Here is a 24,836-nt window from a genome sequence, read left to right on the forward strand (position 1 = left end):
ATTGACGCAATATTGTTTCGAAGGGTTCCCCTAGGGGTGTGTATATAGTTTATAGTTTTGTTGCCATTGTCTTGGTTCCTCATGTGGCGCATTGCGACCTTGATTTTGTGGATGAGTGATGGTGTTGTTTTTAAGAGGGGGATTTTGCCTCGCGAATCTGACCACAGGTTGTGCAATTTTTACTGTTCGTGCATCCACTACCCCATCGTTTACAACGTTCTTTTTCTTGTTTCAAAAGTTGGGTTTATCACTATTATAACATGGACGAGGGCCATCTTTGGGTTCATTTTAGATTTTGATAAGTCCCTTTTTTATAATGGCCCATTCACATTTTAATCCTTGAGTGATCATCTCTTCAAAGGACTTTGTGCCTTTCATATCTAAATGGAATTCCATCTTGTCATTCAAGTTGGAAATGAATATTTCCACTAGTTCTTTTTTAGGAAAATGAAGTGAACGTCTGCTAGACAGTTGCCTCCACCATTGCAGGAAAGCTAAGAACATCTCTCCTATTTTTTGTTTGGTGTTGCATAAATTTGCCATGGTAACATCTCATTCTATGTTATGTAAATAATGAGCGATGAACTTTTGGACTAGTTCCTCGAATGTTCTAATGTCACCTGGTAATCAAGAAAACCATTGCGTGGTTGTGCCTACCAAACTCTAAGGAAAGAGGTGCATCAGATAGGTGTCCTCATAAGCCACCTCTAAATAAGCTAAGTGAAATTCTCGGACATGATCTCTAGGGTCTCCTTTGCCCCTGTACTTTTCAAACTTGGGTGTTTCAATCCCTCATGGAAAAGGTGGCATATTCATGTTCCTATCAAAAAGATAGGGACAAATATCGTTAAGTGAAAATTGAGTAATCTTCACATCACTGAGTTGTTGAGCGAGATTTTCTACCTGTTGTCTCAACATGTTTATTTCTGTTGGAGGAGGAGGCGGGGGATTCCCTTGATGATTAAGGTCATATCAGAAGTAATCTCTACCTCTTCCATCATTGTTACAACTATGCTGTTATGATGTATGTTGTATCTATGCGGTATCAAAATCAAAGGGTAGTTTAGCACCCTCTTGAGCAAGTCTCGGAAAATGAGCATCTACGTTGTTTCGAAGGATTTTGTCAAAAAGTCTATTGAACTTGGGATTGTGTTGTGCTCTTTCTATAGCTTCGGGAGTTGGAGTGCTAGGATCTTCATCATTTGTGCATCCTCAAATGGCCTCATGGAAATCATTGAGGTTTTCTTCCTCCTCTTCAATCTCTAGTTGTTTAGTTTTTTATTTGGTGTGAGCCATTTTGTTTGAAAGTTTTGAGGTTTTTTGTGATTTATGAGGGATGGTGATGAAATGTTTTGATGAGAGATAAGTTTTTTGTAAAATATTTAGAAGATGGATCTCTAACACTAAAGGTTGGATTTTACCAAAGTTCTTTGTGAATTGTTCTTGTGTTTTCAACAAATTTGATGTGATAAGGTATAGCAAGGTTTGAGATGTGTTACAAACCAAGCTACCTTGTAATGAGAGGATGCACTCATAAACAAGTTTTAACCTACGTAGAAATGCCTCTTAGGATGATTGATCCTAGATGTAGAGACACCCTGAAAGTGATTTGTTGCTTTGATTTAAGCAATATTTAAAAGAACGTAGGACAAGACCTTTTTATGTTTTGAGAGTTGAATGGTTTTGTGATGTGTGAAGGTGAAAGTGGATAGAATATGGACCTCAATAAAAACTTTTTGTCACAAAGGGGGTTTCTACTTCTTCCTCTCTCTCAAGAGTTGGTGGTTCCCCTCGATCTACGTTGTAGGTGATACAGACTTGTGGAAAGAAAGTGGGGTTGATCTTGCCCCCTTTGTTTTTGTGATAACTCAAGGCTCTATACTGAGTAAACGCTCTATTTTTCAAAGGCTCTTTGTCGAATTCGTTGGATTTTCCTTGAAGATATAATTGCATATGATGTAAGAAGGCTCAGTGTGAGAGAGAAAATTGTCTATTGATATAGAAAAACTTCCTTCTTTTGATAAGAGCTTTTGAACTCAATGGTCTCTTTTTCAATGTAGTCTTTTAATGAAGACTATTTTTTCTCAAAATGTGAGTGATGGTCATACAAATTGATACTTTGTTTCACTTGTTGATGTTTGTTTTTGTTGGTCAAGGTTGATATAAATTTGTTTTGAATTTCTTTGACAAGAAAACAGAGCAAGAACACAAGCACAATAATCTTGCCTCAAAAGGCACAATAGGTGTGGGTCTTAGTCAACCCAATCATGAACTTTATTGACCCTTTTCAAATGTTTTGTATGTTTTTTTTTTGTTTTTTTTCAAAATCCTGAAGTCGGCTCAAATTGTTACTGGTTTGACACAAGACGAACACAATTCAAACACACTTTATCCCTAAGGTCAATGGCCAGTTGTGATATTTTCAGCCCACATCTTGATATTTCTTCAACTTTGGTACTACGTACCTTATGAATCTCATCGTGGCAGGTAAGGATGTGATATACTAAGTCTTGCACGAGGAAAATAGATAGATGATCCCTATGATGGGGGAGTCACCACTTTTATCAAGCTACAAGTAGCCTTCCAAAAAGCCTTGTTTCTACTCAAGGAAATATGTATGGTGAGTATCTTGGGAGCAAAACCATTTATTCTCTTGCATTGAACTTTTCACAAATATTCTCAATTGATAGAATGGGTGGGCTTCTATAATAAAAGGTGTCTAGTAATGTTCGATGTTTTTGGACATAAGTTCATTATGCAGTGACTTACTTAAGAGCCTTGTAACTTGTGGTGGGATCCATATGTGATGGTATGATGAAATAATAAGTATCTAGTAGAATGCTAAGAGGGGGGGTGAATCAGTATATTGAAAAACTGATACAAAGTTCCCAAACTCAAATTCAATCACACAAAGTAAACATATCTCAGTCAAGATCAATATTCATAAGAATACTTGATATCAACCGGTTTGACTGTTATGAAAACTTAACAGTAAACAACTTCAATCTTGTAAACATCAATAATGCTTAATCATAACTCAACATATTCATTTCTCAATGCTTCTAGTTATCATGCCTTATCAAAAGTTAATCAAATCAACAAATAAAATCATAACCACAAAAACATTCACCACTTGACACAAATGTTTATACGTGGAAAACCCAAATAGGTAAAAAACCACGGTGAGATGAGACTCACAAGGATAGCTATCTGAACTCTTCTGAAGCTCTCGCTCTTAGGAGCTAAGCCTGTTAAAGCTTTACAATAAGTCATGTTAAGAACTAATTCCTATTAGGAATCACCCGGTTAAGGGATTTACAAATATGCCTTGATGAAAAGCACAATACCCTGTTAGGAGTAACCTCGCTAGAGGATTTAAGAATCCAAGCTAATGGACCACATTGTTAGAGGATTTAATGAGTAACCAAGCTTGTTAGAGCTTACTCAGTTAAGGGATTTCACTACTGCTGAAATTGTTAGAAAACAATAGGTTTTCTTGATCTGTCTGAATAACACTACATTTGCTTGATCAGATCCTTTTAAGCTTCAATCTGCCTTCACTCTAAGTGCATATCCATTCACTAGTTAGGTAACAACACACTCAACAAGTTTCTACTAATCTTGCCAACAACTATTACAAACAACTTCATTGACCTTAAATACAAATCAATTAGATCGGTAACACAATAAAAACCTAATTCTCATCATCGAGATTACAAACAAGTCGGTACAATCTGAACCATTAGAAATCATGACAATCTCTTTACATTCTTCAATAAAATTCCAACCGCTCCATGATCACCACTTCATCAAACTTTGTAACTCGTCACGTGTTGTGCATCAGATGCAATCCACTTTGCTCCTTCCCCAGACAATAAACAAAAACGCCAAAACGATTTGAACTTATCGTCATACAATGATCACACGTGTCTCCATCATTACCACTCATCAGATAATAAACCAACAAACTTGATCGGTTAGGGTTTAACAACTGATAGGGTTTACCAGTTACAATGCATACAAAGGTTTAACCCTTTACACCGGTTTACTGGTTCAACTCACAAACTTTACATACCGGTTTATAACATCTTCCACAAATCTCTTCTTACCGGTTACTAGCCAATATCAAAAACAACAATATCAACAATAACATGAATACCATTACCGGTTCAATTGACATCAATGACAACATATCATTAATGCAATCTATATGCAAAATGACAACAAACTAAAAATGCCAACAATATGTCCTTTCGGCTACTATAGGAACAACTATACCCAAGGCTATAGCTTTCGCTCTCGCTTGATTTCTATAGCAGCTTGAAGGATTTACTGCACGAGGTCGTTCCAAGAGTGATGTCTCTCATGGCAGGCCTCTCTTAAAAATATTAAATTTTGAGCATTACTAACACTTTTCTCTTGCACCTAGGACCACAAGAGCCAAGGGAGAGGATATTGTGTGTTAGAAGTAGGACCACTCTATAGATTTTTTCACAAGTGTGCCAAACACTGAAAACAATTGTTCTTTTTAACTGATTTATTGCAATGTGATTTAAATGTTATTTGGAGATGTTGCTCCAACAAACATGGTGTTCTTTTTAACTTCAAGGCAATATGTTGTCTAACTAGGAAAGTGAAAATCCTGGTCAACCAAATTGAAGCACGTTTGCTTAAGGGAAATGGATTTGTAAACAAGAATTGACAAGTTATTTGTTCTTATTAACTTGCAAAATGAAATGTTGATTGTAAATTTTAAATCCTTTTGCAAGAAAATGAAATTTTTTTGTTTGTTTTAAGCCCAAAATGAAAAATTTGCCCCTAACTTGCAAGAAAACAAATTTTGTTTGTTTGTTTTAAGCACCAAATGAAAATTTGTCCAAACTTGCAAGAAAACAAATTTTGTTTGTTTGTTTTAAGAACCAAATTAAAATTTTGTGTTGATTTTATAACCCAAAATGAAAAGTGAAGTTTATTTTAGTTAAAAAAAAAAGGGGAAGTGAATTCTTTTTATCCAACTTTAAAACAAAGTTAGAAAGCAAAAAGAAATCAGAAGTCCCTAAGTTTTTAAACTCGTTTAACCCTGCAACACAAAAGGGTTAGCAAAAACCTGTACAAAAATAAACCAGTTAGTGAAAAAAGAAAGTTTTTGTGGGCCTCCACAAGCCTAAAAATTTTCATATTTCGGTTACAAGTGGGTTTTTTCAACTCTCTATTACAATAGCGCTACTCTGTGTAAACATAGAAGCGCCAATTTAATGCAGACGCGCTAAAAAACTGACAAAAGCGCTAAAAGAACACCAAAGGCGCTATGAAATGGACAAAATCGCTAAATTAATCTATCTAACAAAATGAAAATTATGTCAAACAAAGAGCGCAAAAGCGCTAAACTAGTGACAATGGCCCTATTTAGAGAACAATAGCACTAAAACAAGGACAGAGGCGCTAATTTGCAGACAAAAGTGTTAGAGTATTCGGGTATTTACTTGATTAATTAAACATTCTTTGTTTAATTATTTAAGTTCCCTTTATCTCTTTTACATTTAAGCTAACTTTAGGTGCATATAATTAATTGTTTTAATTAATTATTATGTGCAAACCTAGGTTTTCCCTTTTTAGGGTTTCTTGACCTATTAAAGGTTGAGTTCTTTCTTTTCATTGTAAGAATCACATTACATATTTTTGTGAATATTGAGCTCTCTCTTTTTGAGCATATTCTCTGTGTTTTGTATGTTCTTCAGATTTTGCTTCATTGCTTCTCCTTGTAACAGGTTATTCGGCTTGCAGAAGATCTTCAGGCTCCTGTGGTGTTGTATTTTCTCAACTCCTATAAAAAGCACTAATTAGCCAACAGAAGCGCTAAATCTCTAAATTTTGAAGGTGCTAAAGCATCTTCAATAGCCCTAAAGTGCAACATGTGTGTCAATTTCAACAATTTTTAAAAAAGGTTAGTAGTTTTATTGATCAGAAGGTTGTGTGTTCGATTCACAACGGGTTCACCAAATGATGCACTGCAAAAAGGATGTTAGGAAACACAACACAAGAATCAAGAATCAAACATTATGTTAGTATCATAAATGAAATACGATCCTAAACAAGCATATCAAGAGAGATATCAAACATTTAATGGAAAGCATGCAAAAACAAAAGAAAGACACTAGACCCTTCCAAATGTTTGTCAACATGTTCATAGTTGCTCCTCCCTTCTTCCTCTCCTCTCCAAGTTCCAAATGAGTGTAGCCTCAACTTTTTGAACTACTATGGAAGTCTTACGGAGATTCAATATTTATGAAAATGATTAAAAGATTATGCAAATGCAAGCTAAATATGAGAAAGCCTAATTAAGCTATATTGATTTTAACCAAAATAACAATGTAAATTATGATTTGCTCCTAAAATTCTCTGTTAAATTTAACTATAGATTAGATGCATACAAGATTTCTAGATCTGGATTATGAAGGAATGGACTCTATTTATAGGAAAAATAGAGAAATGGATGGTTGAGATTGAGTAATCCCAACAAGGGTCAAGATTGAAAGATTTATGATCCATGTGAGGGCTTTCAACCCAATCCCAGGATGACAAATATCAACATGAGATGGCTTGAGAGAAGAGGGTAGAAGCATTAAATGCTTGAGGTGACATGAAGGTTAGCTTGGGAGGTAAGGTTAGTGTTGAGTTGAATGAATAAAGCCATTACCCAATGAATAGTGTCTTTATCCAATGGATAAACTCTTGTGCAAGAGTTAGTGGGGATAACCATGGTCAAAGTTATGTAAGAGCCATAAATGGTTATGTAAGAGTCATTAATGGTTTGAAAGACTTTAGGGGTTAGCTTGTTGGAGACATAAAGCATTTAATGATTTTCAAAGACTTTGGAGGCTTTGAGAAGTGTGTAGACACCTAAAAATGTCTCATTGATAATGTACTAATTATTCGTCTAATTGATTAAATAATTCTTTAATTATTTAATTAAGTTAATTAATTTTATTCTTCTAATTTCATATTTCTTCATAATCTTACTAATTATTCTATTTTCTATTTCTATCATCATTTAATCATTTTAATCATTTTAATCATTTTCTAAATATTAATTAAATATTTATTATTTAATTAATTATGGTTAATTACCCAATTTAAATAATCTTTATTATTTAAATAAATTAATTATTCTACTTTCCTATTCTATCATCATTTAATCATTTTAATCATTTTCTAAATATTAATTAAATATTTATTATTTAATTAATTATGGTTAATGCCTCAATTTAAATAATCTTTATTATTTAAATAAATTGCTAATTATTCAATTTATATCTCTAATCATCTAATCATTCAACCCTCTTCTAAATATTAATTAAATATTTATTATTTAATTAATAGTGATTTAATCCTTTAAATTAAATAATTTTTATTATTTAATTAAATTACATTTCTAAATAATTAAATAGTTTCTTTAAATTATTTAATTAGCTAATTAATTCTTCCATTTCCAAATCCCCAAATTCTAATTTCATTTAATTTCATATTCTTCTAATTTCTTCCAAATTCAAACACATGTGCATGATTTCAAAAACCAAATTGAAAATCAAAGTCAAGTTCTAAATATATTCAAATACTAAATTGAATTAATAAATTCAATTATTTGAATAATATCTCATGCAAAGATTAAGTTAATAATCTAAATCTAAATGCAAGCACATGCTAAATTAATTAATTCAATCAATTAATTAATTAAATCATTTATCTCTTCAACTTCTATTTCCATCTTTCAGTTAGCTTTTTCTAAATTAAGCTCTCTGTGTCATCCTCTTTATTTCCTCCAATCATTTTTTTCTTCCCTCAATCAGCTTTTTCTCAATCAGTTGACTCAATTAATTTATTCAATCTATTGAGTTTCACTCCTACAATCAACAGTTCAACTATCAACTTGCATTTGAGCTCACCTGAGTTCACACCTCTTGATCATTTTGTTCCACCTTTCAATCAATCTTCTCCATTTTTCTATAAATTGAGCATCCAATCTCAATTTTCAACAATCACGAACTTTGAATCTTTGTGTCACTTGCAGGTTACCAGCACAATATCTAAGAGCCATCATACCACGAAGAGGAGAAGAGCAATGGAAGCAATACGCAGTCACGGAATAGGGAGTTTTTATAGATTGAAATTATAATTCCTATTTTGCTTGATTGTATCATTTCATTGTCTGGTTTGTTAGATTTGTTGATTAGATAGAGATTCATGATTTCCCTTATGCTTCTAATTGATAACTTTGTTTATTTGAAGATGAATTCTAGCATGCGTTACATTTTGGTGAACCTGACGTGAACCAACAACAATTTAACCTTCTTTATTTTTCTGTGTGATTTTTGCAAATTGTACGAATTTTTCCTTTTTTTGCAGGTTGCACGAATTTTAAGAAAAGATTTTTCCGTCGCGCAATCAAGCTTACATCGTCACACAATTGCATAGACAGATCTACGCATTCATGTAGGCACCAATAGACATTCATAGTTTTTCATTTTTTGGTTTGAGTCACGCATTCGCCAATATCTTCATGCATTCGCTAATATCTTCACACATTTGCCAATATCTTCATGCATTCGCCAATATCTTCACGCATTCACCAATATCTTCACGCATTTGCCATAAGTGTCACGCATTCGCTAAAAGTGTCACACATTCGTCGTAGGTGTCATGGATTGGTCCTGATAGTATCACACAATTGTCCTATCACTGTCACGCATTTATCCTGAGAGATCACGCAATCACCCTATCAGAATCACGCATTTGGTCTGTCAGAATTACGCATTCACTCTATGAGATTTATGCATTCGGTCTGTAAGTATCACACAATCGCTCGAGTAGTATCACGCAATCACCTCTGTCAAGTTTTGAGTTTTTGTTTTTTGTTGGTTTAATTTTACTACTAATCTTTTGTTTGCAGCCTGTGCCGGATTCACGGAGGGGATTAGATTAGTAATTTTGCATGCACACTTCACACTTCAATTTTTAGTGCTTAAAATCAACAAAAGTTAAAATTGACATGCATGGACAATCTCACACTTCAATTTTTAGTGCTTAAAATTAACAATACTTAAAATTGACATGCATGGATAATCTCACACTTCGTTGTTGGTGCTTAAAATGAACATGGGCTAAAATTGACATGCATGCATCTTACACTTGGTTTTTAGTGCTTAAAATCAACAACAATTAAAATTGACATGCATGGATAATTTCACACTTCGTTGTTGGTGCTTAAAATGAACATGGGCTAAAATTGACATGCATGCATCTCACACTTGGTTTATGGTGCTTAAAAATCAAACAAATGGTTAAAATTGACATGTATGCCTTCATACTTGGATTTGGTGTTTAAAATTGACATGCACATGCACATGCGGATCTAACACCTAAATTTGGGCTATAAAATGAACGTGAATCAGGTTGCATTAGATTAAATCATTTTTCATTTTCTTAAGGGAAAAAAAATTTTCATTGTGTCTGGGGTGGACCTACAGTTGCACTAACTGACTTTCTACCCGCCATCGAGCTTTTGGGAGAAAGAAGGAAGGTGACAACGACATCCAAATTTTCTTTTATTCTACGTAGTGAGGGGTATCTTTGACTGGGGATTTCATCACCCCACAAAGGTACTTTGAATTGGGATGCGTTGGGGATATCATCTCTCCCAACGTACTCTCGAGCAGGTTTTTCAAGCCGCTATATAAATATACTGGTCAGGCGGCTAGAGTGTTGAGTGAATTCGACATATGTGGGGGCCTTCCCTGCACCAATAAGCTCAACTAAAGTCTTAAGTGGCTTGCTCTGAGAATCCATCATTGGATCGGGACTCCTCAAAACCTAATACTAAGAACCAATTTAGTTGCCAAAAATCCTACATTCAATGGTTTCGGGAGTGCGGATCGTACCCCATAGATACCCCTCATGTACCTTACATTATGAGACAGAAATCCCTTGGTGATAAGATCTCTAGATCTTCAAGGTAAGAGAGACTGGCATGCCCAAGAAGTGTGTGTCGTGGAGTGGAGTCAGTGCTGCCAGACTCTCTATCTGTCCATCTTGTTTTGGTATTTTGCTGCGAGGGCCTTACTAGATGGTGTCCACTATCCAGCCTAAGATTGTATTCTGTGCTTTTTTATGTATCGTTGTGCTAGACTAGTATTGAGTTAGTCCCTTGGGCTATTTCAAGTCCTATCCCACGTATCTCCGAATTTTTTGAGATTGTATAAAAATTGAGTCAGTCAGCTATACATACCTACCAGCAATTGTTCTCAGATTTGGAAAACTACAAAACATTGTCCTACACACGAAGTTACCAAAAAACAAAGTCCATTTTGAAACTGATTTTCAAAACATCCTTACATACTTGTGACCATAGTCTTTTGCATAGTCCCATTTACATCCTCATTATCGTAGTATTTTGCATAGTCCCATTTACTTCCTCATTATCATCCATAGTCTTTTGCATAGTCCCATTTATGTCCTCATTATCGTCCATATTAGTTGCATAGTCCACCATTTATCATATACGTCTTCACCTAGACCTCATATATGTCTAAGTTCATTATCAGTTATAGGTTCATAGCATGTGCCTTCATGGGTCTCCTAGGTGATAGTTTGCTCCCCTTCAAGCAACCTAATCTAGTTCCAAACGACGATCAATGAGAAATCATTGATGGTCTAGCTAACTTAGCTTGGGATTTATGAAGAAGCGCACCCCAATATATGGGAGTTATATACGAGATAGATATTGAGTCTAGGATTGCCCGTACGATTGATAGAGAGATTGAAGCCGAACAACTTCGTCAACAAATGGAAAGACTTGCATTAGAGAAAGCTAGAAAGGCTAAAAAGGTCTCACATCAAAATCCTCAATAGAGAGTCTAGTATAGTATTGCATGCCTCATATTTATGTCTACTGTCTAGTGTTAGGTCATTGTCTTACATAGAACCATCATCATATAGGCAATTTTAGATGCCCGTCACAAGGTCCCAGAAAGCAAAAGGAATAATGGACCCGAACAACACACAGTCTATAAACCCTACTTGGAACATGGACATGTCAACAGGTCAACACTCAGGCACACAAACAATGTCCATCATAAACGAATTACAACAACATCTGACAAAGGAAGAAATTGAGTTTGCACAGCAAGACCCGCATGTCCTCATGATCCTAGATGCACTTATACATAGCAATAGGGACAAGTATCTTTCGTTGTTAATAGAAAATGGGGCAAAATTACTTGAGGATTTTGATGTCACAAAGATTTTACCACCAGGAAAAACTTTAGGTCAAGATAATAGTCAAACACCACCCTTGATGCAAATACAAGCAACAACCTCCAGTCTTCCTCAAAACGTACCTCTCCCAACAAATGTCAATACAAATGCAAACTTTCAAACAAGCATGTCATCTTCAGCGATCAATGCTAGTATACCATCACAGAGCATACCGATAATGTCAAGTGTCTCAGCACCTATTCAAACGCAATCAACGAGTGTAACCCAACCTCCAGTTTCCTATTCTATGGGATCCATATATGGTTATCAAAATGCAAATCTAGGTATTAACAATACAACAGGAACAACTGAACCAAACATGGGTTCACATATCGCCTATTTTATAGTACCTACTGGAACACACAACACACAAGGTTATAATCTTGGTACCTTTCAACAACCTCCTAGTTATGCAATCACGGATCCTTTTGTGGGACATACACACACACAAGGCATACCTTTGACATCAACAGATATTCTGACACAACAAGTACAGAGTTTGCAACAACAGATGACGACCATGCAAACTGGTAATGATAAAAAGAGCTACACAATGCAGGACTTACATCCTTATCCATTTGATCACACATTATACATGCCGCCCTTCCCACAAAATTTTGAAACGTCCAAATTTGATAGATATCGAGGGAAGGGTGATCCTAGAGATCATATCAAAGAATTTTTTACGGCATGTATAGAAGTTGCCTCGGAAGATACTTACCTAATGAGACTATTCCCTAAAAGTCTGGGAGGTCCGGCTTTAGAGTGGTTTTCACATCTACCACCAACCATCACGTCATGGGGGGAATTAGCTAAACAATTTATTTCCAACTTCTCGCACAACATTGACACCCTGGTTACTTTGATGGATTTATGTTCCGCTAAGCAATACGATAATGAAACATTTGCATCCTTCATACAACGATGGAGGGCTCTCTACAAGAGATGCAAGACAATTATCCCAGAAACAGAGCAAGTGGATATGTTTACAGAAAATTTGATTCCTAAGATAAAATATCCGATACAAATGCAGTGTCTTACCACATTCAAACAAATCACAGAAAAGGCTCTCAAATGTGAGAAGGGCTTGGTAGAGCAAGGTCTTATTAAGTATGTGATAGGGAGGTAAGTGCTAGGTGTTTGTTAGGTGTTTAGTATGTTTACTTGGCAAAAGCTCCTTATTGTTTCAAGGTGTAAACAACTTGATCAGAGTGCAAATAGATCAAAGGTAGACTAACAACTCACCATGCTCCACCTCCCTATGTCAAACTCTTTCCTTGGTCACTCAAGGGCTTCAACCCCATAATCACTCTGGCTTGGTAAAATAACTCCTTATTCACCCTCTTGGAATTCATTCCTCTATCCTTGACCTATTCCCTAACTACACAAGGTCTCCTTTTATTGGCTTACACATTGATATTAAGTTTTGCTCCCAATGGTGCCTTTTGTCTTCTACATTTTGAGATGTAGAAGTCCTCCTCAAGTGCTAAAACTAAGTTTTTGGAGTCTACCATACAAAAAGTGTTAAATTCATGTGAGGAAAACTTGTTTCAACTAGAATTTATGACTTTTGTGTTTTACATCCACCATTTGTGTACCCAATTTGTTAAAAACTCAATTTTGAAGCCTAAAAAGGCTACAAGCAATTAGCCCTCCTTTTGGGGTTTTGTGCTCACCCTACTCAAGCGATGGACTTCCAGACTAAAAGCATCACATATATGGATACCCTTTTGGGAGTTCTTGAATATTTACCAAGTTTAGGGGTCCCTAAGGCCTTCTCCGTGACTGTCCCAAAAATGGGCATAAAAAGAGGGTTTTGGTAGGGTTTGTTGGCAAAAACCAAATTTCAAATTTGAGATCCTCCAAATGACTCAAGAACACTTAGTTCTACCTTGCTACTGACTAACCAAGCCATAAAAAAGAAGCTTTAAACCTCACAGGGTGGAGAACAAGATTTTCACAAAATGCACATAAGGAAAATGCAACATTTGACAACTTTTCACTTTTTGCCTTCTACAAATACAACTTTGCATGAATTCCAATTACAAATTGAAGCATGTGAACATGGCCATCATTAGAGACAAGAAGGAAACAAATTAGCCCTGCACAAAAGGCATTAGGCAATTACAATTAACAAGTAGTTCACTGTCAAGTTAAACATGACTGCATTTTGCTCTCTCACTGCCTTTTTCACATTTGACCTGCACTTCACACTATTAGAACCTATTTTCAAGGTCTACTTTTGTGTTTTCTTAACAATACTCTACCTTTTTATGTTTAGTGTCCTTCATACCTACAAATTTCAAAAGGGAGATTACATTTACAATCCTCAAAACAGTGTAAGAATCAGTCCTAAATGACTGTGACAACCTGCTGGGCATTTATCATTTTGCCTAAAGAGATCATTGTTTGATCTTGGAATTTACAATACCCATGGGAAAGGTTTACACCTCTCCTTGTTCTTGTTTTCAAACAAACCAATATTAACAAGGTTTACACACACCAATAAATGGTGGAGAGCAAATAAAGGAAGGAAAAACTACTACCAAACAGTGACTCGTTGTTTTGGTTTACAATTCACAAAACTGAAACATATAACCCTCCTTTTCCTTTTCCTAGATTAGGAAGCCTCTTTGCTTGCATACAACACTTGGACATCAAACAGATCTATCCACCAAAAGAATGCAATTGCTATGGAAGAGCAAAGCATCAAACTTATACAAGACCCTAGCCAAATGGCATACTTGCCTAGGGCTCCATGGCCACAAAACTCCTTGCACCTGCATTTTTGAACTCAAAACAAGTATGTACACATCTTACAAGTTGAACAACTGGTTCTTGGGAAGCCATGAGCATTTTAGGGCCTCAAGAAGCCAAGTTGGTCAAACATCCTTGCCAAATTCCTAGACAAGGCAGTGAAACTGTCAAAACCAAATATTTTTGCACAAAACTCAAAACTTGATAAAATTCAATGCCACCAAAGGGGAAGGCTTAAGGAAACATAGAAGAACTAGAAAATGAAAAAATAGTATGGATAAGTACAGCAGGTGTACGGACTGCTGCTCACTTGGAATCAAAACATAACAAAAAACAAGGAATTTTTAGTGCAAATTCTCAAAATGCTTCATAATTTCGAAAGATCAACCCTTACAATGATTCAAATAGGAGAATATATACCACTCTAGGTTGGTTGGCCAACTGTATAGACAGGTACATGTCCAATAACACTAAAACTTGACATTTTGATGCCTAAAATGACACTTTTTGATGCCTAGAAGGTATAAGGTTGATCTCAAAGCCTACAAAACACCTAAGAACATTCTCACACCTACAAACCAAACACAAAACATGCCTAGACATTTTCAAAACAAAAACACATTAAAAACTCACTTTTACAACATTTTGCCAGGCAACTCCAAAATTGGCAATTTTGAGCAAAAGATGAAAACAGGAAATCAAAACCACACAATGAGTTCAAAACTCATCCAAACAACTTAAAGCAACACAAAAATAACTTAATCAACCTTTCCCACTCAAAGTTAATAAAAATCAAACTTATTCTCAAACCTGAGTTGAAAATGAGGCCTAGGTGCTCCTGCACCAGTATGGCAATACCAACAACAATGACAAATCTAAGTTTTGGTCAAAAAACAAAAATGTGACCAATGATGGTATTGTAGATGCCAGAACAATAAATAGAAATCAACCTATTTTATCACTGGGAATGAGTCAATCAACAAATCCACATACTGGGAATAACACAACCTCAACCAATGTAAATGCTACGCAAAATACAAACACAAGATACCCCAGGGTAAACGCTCCAAGAAGAAATTACACACCTTTAGGAGAACCTATTGAATCAACGCTCAAAAATTTAATACAGACAAACATGATAACTCTACCTAAAGTAAGAGTATATGAACCAGGTCCTTTCAAACCTACATGGTGGAATGACAATGATTTCTGTGATTATCATAGGACTTAAGGTCACAAAACGGTAAGTTGCTACAAATTGAAAAACTTGGTCCAAGCTATGATAGACCAAGGGGACATCACAATTGATATAGATAAGGCCTCAACAAACACAAATCATATGATTTTTAAAGATCCTTTTGTTAAGCATGACAAGGGAAAAGCTACCACATCAGGTACCCAAGACAATACGGCTAACTACACGAAGATCTCATACGACTACACTATTCATGCCATTAGCTCAGGAGATACAACAAACAATGATTCACAAGAAACACCTGATCAGGAGGACCAATATCAAGACACTCATAAAGATGATAACCAAATTTGCATGATATATGAAGGACCAAAGTACGATGATGACATGAATCTTTGTCTCCAAGACTGGGGGCAGGATCAACCATCTCACTCAGATTGGTTCGAAGATGAACTCATTGAACATATTATGAATGTCAAACATACACATTGGGACTATGAAGAAGGATTTAATATAAATCTAGATAAGACAGCCTATGATACAAATGATACAATTGCTACAATCACAATTACTCCCAAAGATAGAGACTATGCAATGGTTACTCGCAGGTCAAAGGTAACCTTGCAAGGGATACCACAAAATCAACCACCAGCAGCAGGGACTTACAATGTAGTTGAGCAACTTAAGAAAACTCCAGAACAGATATCCTTATTCGAACTACTGCGTATTTCACCCAATCATAGAGCTATACTGGACAAAGCACTTCAAGATTCAGTAGTGGACAGAGATATAGATGAACGTGCCTTCCAATCTATGGTAGGAAATCTGACACAAGGTACACATATTGCATTTACAGAACAAGATATTCCTAGTGATAAATTGCTTCATAATGACCCACTACATTTGGAAGCTTACATTCACAAGAAAAGAATCAGAAGAGTACTTATAGATGGGGGAGCCGATCTGAACATTTGTACCTTAAAGTTGGTCAAAGCACTGGGATATTCTGAACTTCGCATTGATTCTTCCAAAAGGATAAACATCAAGGCTTACGATGATGAAGAACATCCATCTAAAGGCATTGTAACATTACCTATACAAGTAGGACCAATAACGACAGAGGTCACTTTTCAAGTCTTGGATAGAGAGAGGGGATATAACATTTTATTGGGCCGCCCATGGATCCACATCATGCAAGTAGTACCATCTACATTTCATCAGTGTGTCAAATTCCCATACAATGGTATTGAAATCACCATAAAGGGTGATCCAAATCTGTTTCAACATTGTAATTATCTAAAAGATAGTGTCGATAATCAGGTACCTATCAATCAGGCTGCACCTCTCACTACACAGTTGGAAACATTAAAGATCACATAAATACAACAAGATATTCCTATGACATTCTCCTTACAAATAAAGGATATGGGTTGTGGAGAGTACTCTATTGCAAATACTTTAAGTGGGAAACAATTGCCTTTTTCTCCTAAGTCCTTTGGGAAACCTCACACTAAAGTACAAAAGAAAGACAAAGGAAAAGAAATTGTCAGATACTCAGACTCATGCTCTTTCATTAGATGGGGAGACTTAGAGGAAGAATACTTGAACGAAGATGTTAACCATTGGATATATAGAGAAGAAGATCATATGACAACACCCAGAATACACACAGATCAGTATGGCAATGGATTCAAAATACTTCAAAGACATGGATATGATGGTACCACAGACCCGGGGTTACAAAAGCAAGGAAGACTAGAACTTGTTGTTCCTAATGATAATCCAAGAAATCAAGGATTGGGATACAAGCATGTACAACATATCACACAAGCCAGATAGCGTACTCTTGATATACTAAATCGACCAAGAAAACCATCAGATTACATATCACAAAGGAATTGGTCCACACAAGCTCTTCCATCTTCTTCTCAAACAAGCAATCAGGTACCTACATCACCAAGTGCAGAATCAGATGGGGAAGACATGAGACAACTCTTGCAAGAACCCATCACAAAATTACAAAATGATGCAGTTATTGACACAACTGTACAGGCTAATGTGGCAACAGATGCAAGATTACCACCACCACCTGAATCCCACCCATGGTTATTATGACTACTTCTACCACGAGAAGCAACTCAGGCTCAACCTAACGAAACAGATGAAGAAAGATTGCAAAGGCTTATACCTGGCTAAAGAAGGGTCACTAATACACAAAGAAGACCAGTCATTCTACAACGGAATCAAGGACATGGACAAGAAGAAATAAGTGATGATATCCCATATGATGAAACATATATTGACAATGAGACAGATTCACATGACTACGAATTTTTATCACTCCATGATTCTAGCCCACCAGAAAGTGTAATATTAAGGAATCACATAAGGCTTATACATGATGAAGATACACAGAGCCAGTCAAACAATCAAGTCTTCATGTTATCTAAGTCTACTAAAGAAGGGAGTAATGATTTACTCCTAGTACATTCACACTTGATTGATTGGGGGCAAGAAGGAAAACCAACGCTGGATTGGTTTGAAAACGACGAAGCAATTTCAGAATTTCTAGGAGTCAGAGAAGGATTTCCGCAAGGTGATCATAAAGCAGGGTTTGCTATAGACCTAAATAGAACGGCATACTTTGGAGAAGAAATTACTTCTCAAACAGAAGATAAGAATCAAACTACCCATAATGACAAAAGTGATTTGGGTAATCTTCCTATGGAAAGAGAAAGTTCAGCATTACTTACAAAGGAAACAAAAGAAGTAAACATAGCAGAAGGGGAAATTTTACATAACATCCATCTAGCAAAATCACTGAGCAAAGAAGAAAAAGATAGATTCATTCATTTCTTCAAACAACGACCTATCAACTTTGCTTGGTCCTATCCAGACATGTCAAGCTTAGATTCTAAATTAGTGTTGCATCACCTACCATTGATACCAGGAGTTAAACCTTACAAGAAAAAATTGAGAAAAATGCATCCAAGTATCGCATTACTGGTTAAAATAGAATTAAAAAAGTTGTTGGATGTAGGTTTGATCAGACATATTGACTACGCAGAATGGATATCAAACCTGGTACCTGTGACTAAGCCCACGAGAGGCATCAGAATCTGTACCGATTTTCGAGATCTAAATAAAGCTTGCCCTAAGGATGACTTCCCCCTACCCAATATCGACATGATAGTTGACCTCACAGCTGGAAATGAGATGCTATCCTTAATGGATGGTTTTTCAAGATACAACCAGATTAAAATTGCACCAGAAGATCAACATAAAATGACATTTACATGCCCATGGGGAACGTACTACTGGAATGTGATGCCATTTGGTCTTAAAAATGTCGGGGCAACATACCAAAGAGCCATGACAACATTATTTCATGACATGATCCATAACATAATGGAAGATTATGTGGATGACATATTGGCTAAATCACAAACCAGAGAAAGTCACCTTGTAGTTCTTACACAGATATTTGATCAGTTGGAACAGTAAAATGTTAGATTAAATCCGAATAAATGTGTGTTTTTCGTAAGAGCAAGTAAACTATTAGGGTTTATAGTATCAAACAGGGGAATTGAAATAGGCCCTTCCAAGGTCAAGGAAATCATTGATATGCAACCTCCATCAACACTTAAACAACTCGGAGGGTTACAAGGAAGATTGTAATCCATAAGGAGATTCATAGCACAGTTGGCAGATAAGTGTCACCCATTCCAGCATTTACTTAGGAAAGGAGTTACTTTTAAATGGACAGAACAATGCCAGGAAGCTTTCCAAGCTCTAAAAGATTATCTTTTGAACACACCAGTGTTAATATCTCCTACTCCAAGACAACCTCTATTGTTATACATATCAGCAACGAACTCAGCTCTGGGAGCTCTATTGGCACAACATGACAAAAATGGAAAAGAAAGAGCCATTTATTATATAAGTAGGACTCTGATCAGCTATGAGCTTAATTACACCCCCATAGAGAGAGCATGCTTAGCAGTAATCTTTGCATCCCAAAAGCTCAGACACTACATGTTGAGTCATAAGGTACAACTCATTGCACGGTTTGACCCACTCAAATACCTATTGAGCAGAGCGACATTGACCAGGCAATTGGCCAAGTGGGTTATGATCTTGAGCGAGTTTGATATAGAATACATAGACAAGAAAGCTATCAAAGGAAAAATCATAGTAGATTAATTAGTATAGGCTCCTATACAAGACAGTCACCCATTGCTGATAGACTTTCCAGACGAAACCGTGTTTACTATAAATGCCTCAGTAATGTGAAAGTTATACTTTAATGGATCATATACAAATCACGGATCTGGAGCAGGTAATCTCTTCATTACTCCTCAAGGGGATATTATACCTAAGTCATTTAGGATCAATTTCCCATGTACCAACAATATGGAAGAATATGAAGCTCTCCTCATAGGGCTTCGTACAGCTGTGCAATGGAAAATACAAGAGTTACAGGTCTATGGTGATTCGCAGTTAATTGTAAACCAGGTCAATGATGATTACAATATGAAGGATGACAAACTCATGCCTTGTAAGAAGTTGGTCGAAGATTACAAGGAGCACTTTAGCAAAATTACCTTCAAAGAAATCCCCATAATACAAAACAAGGCAGCAGATGCAATGGCAACCATAGAATCTCTTCTTAATATGCCTACTAATGAAACTCAGTTTGAGTTCATCATAGAACAGTTAATGCTACCTGCATATGAGACCCCCCTATCAAACTATGTATGTGCAATTATGGGTCCAGAATCTCCTTGGTACAAAGAAATATATACATATTTGCATACCCAATACATGTCACCAGATCTGTCCAGAAATCAAAAGAAGACCTTTATTCGTCAGGCATCTAGATACACCATTATAGCTGATACTCTGTATAGAAAAGGTTTCGATGGAACTCTTCTCTGATGTCTGGATGAGAATGAAGCACACCTTGCTTTAAAACAAGTCCATGATGGAATCTGTGGGGCTCACCAAAGCGGTCCGCCATTATCAAAGAAACTACTGAGAACAGGGTATTACTGGCCAACCATGGAAAAAGATGCTTATAAGTATGTACAGAAGTGTAAACGATGCCAAATGCATGGAGACCTTATTCATGTACCAACACAAGATCTTCAACCCATCACATCACCATGGCCATTTTCACAATGGGGATTAGATCTAGTAGGTAAAATCAACCCTACTTCGTCCAACGAGCACAAGTTTATCTTGACAGCCACTGAATACTTTAGAAAATGGGTTGAGGCGATTCCTTTAACATACACCACTGGAAAGCAGATAGCAAAATTCATGCTCAACTACATTATATGTAGGTACAGAGTTCCAATGTGCTTTGTTACACATAACGGGCGTCCATTTAAAAACCAGGAAGTGAAAGAGTTGTGTGACAAATTCCACATACAACAGAGATTTGTCGCGCCATATTATCCACAAAGTAATGGACAAGTAGAGGCTACAAATAAAACAATACTGAAAATTCTTAAGAAAGTAGTCACTGACATAGGATAGGACCGGCATCTCCAGTTGAATCCCGCTCTCTGGGCTTACAGAACAAGAACATGCACACCTACAGGAGCAACACCATATTCCTTGGTCTATGGTACAGAAGCGATACTCCCCATTGAAATAGAAATACCATCTCTAAGAGTATCCTTACAAAAAATTATATCAGAAGAAGACTACAGGGTAGCAAGGTTGCAAGAACTAGAGACCCTTGATGAAAAATGACAAACAACATTCAATCATTTGCAAGGATACCAAAACAGACTGAGACAAAGTTATAATAAAAGGGTCCGCCCATGAACCTTTCAAGTGGGAGATCTAGTACTTAAAGAGAATCAAAGGAACTTAGCAGAACAAGAAAGTCCAAGGAAATTCGAACCTAATTGGCTAGGTCCTTTCATTATAACAAGGGTCATAGGAAATGGTGCCTATCATTTGGCTACCATGGAGGGAGATCCAATCTCTAATCCTATGAACAACATGCACCTTAAGTGATATTATACCTAAGGGTTGTGTAGTTTAGCTTTTACTTTCCGCATTGCATGTCATATCATTTAAAATACTGCATAACATGTAGTTTCCTTTTTAGACGGATTGCATTCTTAAAGTTCTGCATTCTCATATAGAAGCATCAAATAAAACAAGGCAACTGTCCAAGTTTATCATGTGTTTGCATCTAAAGAAAACAAGGGTCATCGCCTTTCTTAGATATTCAAACATGAAGTCTTTGGGGTTCTAAAGTCATTCATTCTCAACATTACCCAATGACGACGCTTTACTTATGGTTGGGTAGTGATTTCACTATTTGAGACTTGTTAACCCACAATCTATCAATTGCTATATCTCAAACACATTAACAAAATCTCTAATTCATTCTAGACACCTAGTTGATCATATGACAAGTGAAAAATCTAAAATTCTACTTAAGCGCCATTGTAATTGTCACACCCAAGTAGGTTTCATTACTTACAAGTCAAGGCAAAAAAAAAAACATTAAAAAGAGAAAAAGAGCTATGCCAAATATCCATCTCAAGGCAAAAGAGAAATGATATATAACTAAAATATCATGTATACAAATGCGATAAAAAAGCTTGACTATGGGAACATGCAAGTAACTCCATCAGGGCTATGAACGCCTACTGGAAATGGAGCAATATTTGAGAAATTACAGTCTATAACCTCGTCAGAGCTCTCAAGGCTTGCTAGCAACGAGGCTCTATTCGGGATGTTTTTGAAGTTAGAATAATCTATGTAGCTAGTCGTATAGGATGCTAAGGATCTTTAGTGAACACAAGAGCAGGAATTAACTCATCTGCACACACATGGGCAAAAGAAGATCAAAGTTTCAAGAACCAATGGGGAATTTTTCCGTGTCTCCATTTGTAAATCCTAGTCACTAAGTGTGTTGAGATGAATGTGCCGAAGGGCCTTAGAGATCGATTGACTGCTTATCTACGAAATGTTTTGCACCTTCATTTTCAATTGGTGTATTCAAATGCAAAAACAAAGACAATCAACCTTGTTCGAATAGGAAGTGTATCTTCATCTTGCATATTGCATTCAAATAGGTCATGTCAAAAATTATTTGTCTCCACACGCATTCTACAGATCATCATGTCATACAGGTCTGCACACTGGGGGCATAACTGAAAAAATCCAAAAAAAATCAGATAAAGTCCTGAACAAATCCAAAAAACAGATAAAGTCCTGAAAAAATCCAAAAAATCAGATAAAGTCCTAAAAAAATTCAAAAACATTGAAAAACTCAAAATTCAAAAACATTGAAAAACTCAAAATTCGAAAACATTGAAAAATTCAAAATCCAAAAACATTAAACAACTTAAAATCCAAAAACATCCATATAATGTCCTGAAAAAATCAACCAAAAACATCCATATACGATCCTAGAAAAATCAAACAAAAACATTCAAAAATCTACCTACAAAATCCAAAAACATCAAAAAAGGTCTTGGAAAAGAACTAAAAATCGAAAATCAATCAATCAGAAAAACTTGCAATAAAATGTCTTATGAGAAACAAATACCCTAGCAGATATCCAGCAAACATTTTGCACGAAATTAACAAAGGATACAACTATCCAGTCAAACATCTGCAATCAACTGATCAAACTGTCTTATCAATCGTATCATATCCATATCGACGTGATCATTATCTTGTCTTAAACAGAAGAGGATACACTCAAAATTAGACAACTCAATCTTAAATGGGGTCCGCAACTTTCTGAGATTAGACATTATCAACCATCACATCAAGCAACTGAGAACGAAGGCACAAGGTTAGTATAGCTGTTGAATTTTGTCCAGGTCAGTCTTTATCTTTTATCATTTGGTGGCAGATATTGTTCCTATGCTACTCACAGATGTCCACAAGTGACTAGAGGGGCTATGATGGGCATTATCTTTTTCTTTGTTTGCTACTTGTCTGCTACATGTTTTTTGTTAGGTCCCGGAGACAACTGAGAGGAGGTGGGGCGGGGGGGGGTGAATTATTTGTCAAATAAATTCAAATAAAAAACAACTTAACCAACTTAATGCTTAATATCGGTAAACTAGTTAAGTATGTTGGTAGACAATGCTAACAGTTAATTGCTATACCGGTAAAGATTAATGCATGAAACATAAACACAAAGTCATCCACAACACATGACACCAATATTTGTACGTGGAAACCCTGTAAGGGGAAAAACCATGGTGGGAAACCTTACCCACAATCAGATGATACTACTGCAGATAGTAAGTGTACATAAATGGGGTCTGCACATGCAGAAAGGCCAATAGCCTAGAGCTCACTACTCAATCACAAAAAGGGAGTCACACTGACTACAGTTGGATGGTTAAATCCAATAAGAATGTACTGCACAAGATAGCATCTTCATATGCTGGATTCAGTACCGGTGTAATGTTGATATGCTTTCACAAAAACCTAGCTTCACCTTGAAATGATGTCTTTGTGTATAGCTTTGCTTAATCTTGCATATATCTTCACACAATTCTTTTTCGCATTCCACATTCGATCTTACAAATAAGATCTTACATTTATACCATAACCTAAGACCAATTTTAGTAGGTCAGCTCTACAAGATATTACAATAAAAACATTTTACAAACAATTTAATATCCGATGCAATAACCGATTAAACATGTCAGCTTAATGCATTTACAACAATAATTAATCATCTCCATAGTGTGCCATGTTGATCTGGAAAAGATAAACCTGTCGGTGTAACCCTAGGTAACCCTGGACCTATTTGTCGGTAAAAGAAAAAATGCAAATATGATTATACCAATGATTAATTTTTCAAAACAAAGTGTCCACACGATGTCTTCAACATTGCCAGGTGTCTTCCATATCATTCCAAGTGTCGGTGATCATTATATCCTGCCGATGAACCATATACCAGTAGTTGTGCAATAGTTACTTGCTTGCCAGTGAATGCTGTTGGATCTCCAAAGTGCTAGTGTTTTAGTAGGTGTTGACATCAATGACAAAACCATACCAAAATACCAACAATCTCCCCCTTTGGCATTGATGGCAACACAAGATGGAAAAACCATCAAAGTGCCAAAATAGAAATGCCAAATACCAACAACCAACAATCTCTCCTAAACAATAATCTCTCCCCTAGGAGAAACATGTGTTATCCAAACTTTTTCAATACCAATCTCTCCTTAAAATGATAATGTGTTTTTCCATAGATATCTCTCCCCCTTTGACATCAAATGCCAAAGTTATAATAAAACCAAGTTCATTTACAAAATACCAATCAATTCAATATACCAACTACTACCCCTGAGAAGTAGCTTCCTCATCAAAGACCGGAGTAAAAGATTTCTCTGTGAATTCTGCCGGTTGATGACAATCATCAACTGTCTAAGTCTCTACCGGTGGTGGTATGACTCCAAGCCGATCTTTGAGATATTCAAAATTCTCCTTAGGCAAAGGTTTTGTGAAAATATCTGCAAGTTGTTCTTTAGTATTCACATAAACCAGTTTTATCTCTTTTTCTTCAACTTTTTCC

This window comes from Cryptomeria japonica, chromosome 10, assembly GCF_030272615.1.
Source record: "Cryptomeria japonica chromosome 10, Sugi_1.0, whole genome shotgun sequence".
NCBI classification, from domain to species: domain Eukaryota; kingdom Viridiplantae; phylum Streptophyta; class Pinopsida; order Cupressales; family Cupressaceae; genus Cryptomeria; species Cryptomeria japonica.